Here is a 7,328-nt window from a genome sequence, read left to right as displayed (position 1 = left end):
GATTTAGATCTAGGATACATCTCAAAGCTTACCTACTCCATTCAACCTCTTAATTTAAAAGTTCTAAAATTTAGTTGTTCTGTTCTTGTAGGTAAATTAAAGGAAGAAGATGTGAAAAATATTTTAGGCCATAATAACTATTCAAATAATTACCACATATATTTACCTAAGTGTATAAAATTAATGAAAATGGAATTTTGGGTTGATGTTAAGCTGAAAAAAAATGTTTCCAGTAATAATAGAATTACAGGAAGGGAGGGAAGGAACTTTAAAGTTGCAAGTTGTATGTATATTTACTCTCATTTAAAATATACATGTACTCTCCATAACATTTTATTTTTTTCAACATTTACATCAATTTAAAGCAGTAACTGAATAGTTACTCTCCTGCTCTTCCCATACTGTGCACCATTGCAGATATGTCACCCCCCTCAAACTATAAACAAAGCTATTGAACACAGAAAATGTTATTTAAAGTCATTTATAATATAGAACTGGCCCATGAAAAGGAGTTTTCAAATGGTTTGTTCTGTTCACATTATGCAGAATTTCAATATCGTCCACAATGCACATTAACTTAAGACAGAAAGAAGGGGAAAAACAATGCTTGAAGATGTGGTCTAGGATACTTATCAGAAAGATGAATTGGGGTGTTTCTCCTCTAATGTGCACACCCCTTTAGAGAAAACAGATAGTTACACACTATTTTTCATAAAAGGATAAAAAGGAGAATAAACTGCCCAGGATTTTGTTTTATTATGTGTCTTCTTAGAAGGGAGAATACATCAGTTACTTAATGTGTATGAAATTCAGAATCAATTCATTGTCTTGTTATTTTCCTTGTCCAAGGTATCAAAATGAGTGTCCCAGTTGGCTCCAAATACCCTAATTTTTCTTCCCAAAAGTTAAGATATATTAACTGTAACTCATTACTTCAATCAAAAGCAAAATACATATGTACCACTCAGTGTACAAAAAACTTACACATTAAAAGTGTATAATTATCATTCTTAATTTGGCCCATTAATTTAATTTCATTTGTTTGTGATATATGTATACTTTCTGCATGTCCAGGAATCTTTATATAAGTGAGGGTCAAAATAAATAGAAAATTTCCAAGAGCAAAGAGTATTCTTTTTGACATCTTAACCTTAATTCTCAAACATCATTAACTAGGGCATGAAGAAACACAAGCAAAATTTTATTATGTGTTTCTCAAAGTTTGTTGGGCAGTTAACATATAGACATGTATTACAAACTGTACTGAAAATACAGTTCTTTCAGGCCAAACCATTGCATTGCCCCTACAATGAAAAATAAATTAGAATCAAAGTAGTGTATTGCCATAACTTACCTTGAAGGTAAGCAAGCTCTCTGGTATTCACAAGACTTGGACTGGAGCATATCCCTCGTAATCTCCAATTCAAGTGCTTTTGAAGAGAGCCTAGTTTTAACCTTCGAGATAGCACAGGACCAAAACTATAAAATTCATTTTGTTTTTCAAAATAATGGAAGATCTTTTTGAAATTTAATATCTTTAGTTATCAATTTTACTGCATTATGGAGCTAGTGCAATCCTGCATAGCTTAGTCAAAAAGACAAGGCACAATTAAAAAAAAGTTTTGCCTATATGAACTAGAGAAGTCATTGAAGATAATTTAAGGCAGTGAATTAGAGTAATCAGTCTAATTTAAAGCTGAAGATTAAACCATAAATTATCCATCTGAAAAGCAAACAATGCTTTTTCAGCTTCCATTCTATGGACAAGGATAACAAAAACAATTCTTGTTTATGGTTTGAATATTAGAATCCATCTGGACCTGGAGGAGTAAAAGTTATTTGAGTTTTTCTAAAGTTCACAGAAGATTTCAAGACTGTTTTAGCCATTTCCATGGAATACCAAACTGTGGACACTGTGCAGATGCTCATGCTCGGAAGGCCTCTACTGCTAACAAGGGTGGGATTGAATCATGGACTTCCAGCCTGCTCTTTCATCCTGTCTGTTGTTTGGTTGCTGTTCCAGCTTTTCCCATCTTTGCACCCAAACTGTCAAAGTGCATCGCACCTAGTAGTGAACTCTGTTGCTTGCGCTTTCCATTGTCCTGCACTGGGCAAATCTGTCAGGAAAAGGATGTGGGCGACATGCTCTCCTAAGAGGTTACTGCACCGAGCTTCTTCCCCAGCACCTTCAGCCCATCCAGCACTGATTTGTCTGCAGCTGCCAACACGTTGTCAGCCATTTTGTGCAGGTTTGGTGCTTTCTTTGGATAAATGAATTTCATTGTTTCTTTAAAAACTTCTGGGTCTACATCATTTATTTCTACTCGATTCTTTTTGCTTTCTTCCATTTCATATTCAAACACTACATTAAAGACGAGGGACCAAGCTGCAAGAACAGATTTATGAGCTTTGAATTATTGTCCTCTTGCCAAAAAACTGTAATCGATAAATCTTGTAATTTCCCAGAGATTGCCTAAATCTTCTGCTAGTCGACATTGGGGTACTTTCAAAGTGTTTGTGGTATTCAGTCCTGATATGTTGACTGAATCCTGGACCACGCTTACCTCACAAAACAATGTAATTATATCATCTGGTAAAAGACCATTAGCTTCATCAAGCGAAAAACCTTTCCTAAAGGACTTTTGAAATCCCCAGTCCTCTCCTTGTCCAAATCGATCCACTCTTTGGCTTTCTGTGGCTTTTGTTTCTTCCCTTTTTGCATTTAGGAGGGAAAATTTGAATTTGGCTCAAACTTCACTTTTAGGGCAGCTGACTAAAATCAAATATAAGGACAAGCCATCTTTCCTTTCATCCTCTGATCCCTTTGGATTTATTCTCAGGCACCATTTCATTTTTTCATTAGGGCCAGATGACAATGGACAACTTTTTCAAACTTCACCCACTTCTTCACTACAGAAACTGAAGTTATTAATGGTCCACATGTAGGGAAATAGATGCTGAAAAAGTCTTTGACAAAATACAACACCCATTCTTATTGAAAACACTAGAAAGTATAGGGATAAAAATGCCTTCCTAAAAGTAATAAACAGTATATATCTAAAACCATCAACAAGCATCATATGCAATGGGGATAAATTAGAAGCCTTTCCAGTAAGATCAGGAGTAAAACAAGGATGCCCATTATCAGCTCTATTATTCAACATAGTACTAGACACACTAGCAGTAGCAATTAGAGAAGAAAAAGAAATTGAAGGTATTAAAATAGGCAAGGAGGAGACTAAGCTATCACTCTTTACAGATGATATGATGGTCTACTTAAAAAATCCTAGAGAATCAACTAAAAAGCTAGTAGAAATAATCAACAACTCTAGCAAAGTTGCAGGATACAAAATAAATGCACATAAATCACTAGCATTTCTATATATTTCCAACACATCTCAGCAGCAAGAGTTAGAAAGAGAAACACCATTTAAAATCACTCTAGACAATATAAAATACTTAGGAATCTATCTACCAAAACAAACACAGGAATCATACGAAAACAACTACAAAACACTTTCCACAAAAGTAAAACTAGATCTAAACAATTGGAAAAACATTGATTGCTCATGGGTAGAATGAGCTAACATAATAAAAATGACCATTCTACCCAAATTAATTTACTTATTTAGTGCCATACCTATCAAACTACTAAGAAACTTTTTTACTGAATTAGAAAAAACTATAACAAAGTTCATTTGGAAGAACAAAAGATCAAGAATATCAAGGGAAATAATGAAAAAAAAATGTGAAGGAAGGTGGCCTAGCGGTACAGATATTAAACTATACTGTAAAGCAGAGGTCATCAAACAATATGGTACTGGCTAAGAGACAGAAAAGAGGATCAGTGGAATTGACTTGGTGTGAGTAATGTCAGCAAGACAGTGAATGATAAACCCAAACAGCCCAACTTTTGGGACAAAAGTCCACTATTTGACAAAAACTGGGGAAAATTGGGAAACAATATAGGAGAGATTGGGTTTAGATCAACATCTCACACCCTAAACCAAGATAAATTCAGAATGGGTGAATGACTTGAATATAAAGAAGGAAACTGTAAGTAAATTAAGTGAACACAGAATAGTGTATTTGTCCGATCTCTGGGAAAGGAAAAATTTTTAAAACCAAGCAAGAGTTAGAGAAAATTACAAACAAAAACAATGCAACCAAAATCAGAAGGGAAACAACAAACTGGAAAAAAATCTTTATAACAAAAAACTCTGATGGGGTCTAATTACTCAAATATACAAGGAGCTAAATCAATTGTATAAAAAAAATCAAGCCATTCCCCAATTGAAAAATGGTCAAGAGACATGAATAGGCAATTTTCAGGTAAAGAAATCAAAAGTATCAATAAGCACATGAGAAAGCATACTAAATCTCTAATAATTAGAGAAATGCAAATCAAAACAACTCTGAGGTATCACCTCACACCTAGCAGATTGGCTAAAATGATAGCAGGTGAAAGAAATAAATGTTGGAGGGGATGTGGCAAAATTGGGACATTAATGCATTGCTGGTGGAGTTGTGAATTGATCCAACCATTCTGGATGGCAATTTGGAACTATGCCCAAAGAACTCTAAAAGACTGCCTGCCCTTTGATCCAGCCATACCATTGCTGGGTTTGTACCCCCAAAAAGATCATAGATAAAAAAAAAACTTGTACAAAAATATTTATAGTCACACTTCTTGTGGTGGCAAAAAAAAATGGAAAAAGAGGGTATGCCCTTCAATTGGGGAATGACTGAATAAATTGTGGTATATGCTGACGATGGAATACTATTGTGCTCAAAGGAACAATAAACTGGAGGAATTACATGTTAACTGGAAAGGCCTCCAGGAATTGATGCAGAGTGAAAGGAGCAGAACCAGGAGAACATTATATACAGAGACTGATAACTGTGGTAAAACCGAATGTAATGGACTTCTTTACTAGCAGCAATGCAATGATCCAGGAAAATTCTGAGGGATTTATGGAAAAGGACACTACCCACATTCAGAGGAAGAACTTCAGGAGTGGAAACAAAGAAGAAAAACAACTGCTTGAACACATGGATGATGCAGACATGATTGGGGATGCAGACTAGAAATGACTACACCAATACAACTATCAATAATATGGAAATAAGTCTTGATCGATGACACATGTTAAATCCAGTGGAAATGCCCAGCGGCTATGGGGAGGGGGGTTAGGGGGCAAAGGGGAAAGTAAGAACATGAATCATGTAACCATGGAAAATTTTTCTAAAAAATAGAAATTGTTTTTTATTGTCAATAATGAGTATTGTCATTGGATCTCAGTCATTTTAACCTCTGAAATAGAATTGCTTTTTTTGTGCCAATTTTAAGCTTACCTCATTTTATTCTTCGGATTGATTCTAAATCTTTTTTTTTTTAACCCTTACCTTCTGTCTTGAAATCAATATTGGCAAAAGAGTGGTAAGGACTAGGCAATGGGGGTTAAGTGACTTGCCTGATTCTCAATCCACTGAATCACCCAGCTTCCCCCATGAAACTTAAAGATTATAATTAACAAAAACCCATTAAAATTAGAATATGAAAAAAATTTAAAAATCAGAACTTACATGCTAATCCAAGCATTATCCTAGATTTTCTACCCTATTTGTAATCAATATATTTTCTAAAATTTTAATTTTTCTTGCAGGGTCTATATAACCTACAATGCATTGTAGACCTTATATAAAAGTGGGGAGAAAGTAGCAATCTCAAAACCAAAATTCCACTTTCTCCATTATATTTTAATAGCAGTCAGGATAATCCCAAATGTTAATAATTTAATTTCAATTTGCTACACATTTTTAAAATACATTATATACAAATAACTGTCTTATTAGGAATTCAGAAACAGAAAAAAGCTGGTCCCCAGCTTAGTGAACTTTATAATTCAAAGGATATAACATATCCACTTTTTAGTTTCTCTTAGCTTTTGAAAAAAATCACTTGAAAAGGTAACAATGTTTTTAATAAATCTATTTGAAGTACATAGAACATTGTATTTGTAACAAAACTCAAGTTAAATCTATTTCCTCTTCATCTTTGGTTCCATCAAGCGAATTAGCCATCATTTCCTAAATGAGTCTACAGGTTAGCTGCGTCAGGACCTTTCGTGTATTATTCTCTGTGTTTAGAACATTCTCTTTGCCCTCTTTTTTGTCTTCTGAAACTCTTCCTTCTACCAATCTTTTTTTTAACCCTCAAATCAAATGACGCCACCTATAGAAAGATTTCATTGATCCTGCTAAGCTCTCACAGCTCATTTGCTCTAAAATATTTCACACATTCTTCTCTGTTTTTTGTTCATATGACTTAGTAGACATGTATGAAGTACTTCCTCTGTGCTAGGTAATGTGTTAAGAGCCAGGAACATAAATATGAAAAAAGACAGTCCCTGCCACCAAGAAGCTTAAGATCTAGTGGAGGAAGACAACATACAACATAAAAGAAAACCAAGAATTGGAGATTAGGGTACTGGTACCACGTCCTAGAACACAGTCGAGAAGTCAGCGAAGTCCCACATCGTGGAACCAAGTAAGAAATGAAGAGTTGTCTGTGCAGATCTCCCTGCTGAAATGGAGGTTTGAGTCCAGGACTCTACCCTCCAATCAGAGGGATCTTCCCTACTTGATTATTCGTAAGAATAGGAACTGCTTATTTATTCTTTCATTTTCCTCAGTTCTTTGTATTTGGGTTTGTTGAAAACATAAAATTCTTGTCAGAATATGTAATACTAAAAATGAATGTTTCTCCTTATAGAGAAGAGTTTTTCAATAAAGCACATGTCTAAAATGATTGGAAAATCTAATTCTTTGTATGATGTGCTGGTTAGAGCCATCAACATCTGACAGATATATCGTGTTAGACTTATTTGCATTATATATGCCAGCAATAGATTAAAGAAAGTTCTTTGAGGACATTGCACATTTCATTCTCATTAAATATAGGAAGAATTAATAGACACAGAAAAGGAACAAAAGGAAGATGGCACGTTAATAGTCCATAATGGAACTAGAGTAAAAAGAGCTAATGAAACCCCAAATGTAAACAAAACAAGCATTTCCATATAGGAAGAAAAAGAAGATATTAACACTAATGACGTCACAAATATCCCATACTGTAACTTACTTTTCTATATATCTACATAATAAAAATCCTCCTCCTCTCTCCACTCATCACATGAGATAGTGTCAAAGAAGCCAATATATTCATACAAATTAAGTCTTTCATATTTTATCTTTCTGGTCTCTTTATGGAGATAAATTCCAATGAATTCCAGCATTCCTTCTGTGGTTCTTTATAATGTTCTAAC

The 7,328-nt window shown here is 34.3% G+C and overlaps 1 pseudogene; it reads right to left on the bottom strand.

The window, feature by feature from the left end:
* Positions 1 to 1,868: 1,868 nt before the first annotated feature.
* On the bottom strand, positions 1,869 to 2,722 carry LOC123250753 (annotated as a pseudogene).
* Between the last annotated feature and the right edge of the window lie 4,606 nt (positions 2,723 to 7,328).

Source organism: Gracilinanus agilis, chromosome 5 (assembly GCF_016433145.1).
Source record: "Gracilinanus agilis isolate LMUSP501 chromosome 5, AgileGrace, whole genome shotgun sequence".
Classification (NCBI taxonomy): Eukaryota; Metazoa; Chordata; class Mammalia; order Didelphimorphia; family Didelphidae; genus Gracilinanus; species Gracilinanus agilis.
This window is presented reverse-complemented; position numbering and strand designations above follow the sequence as displayed.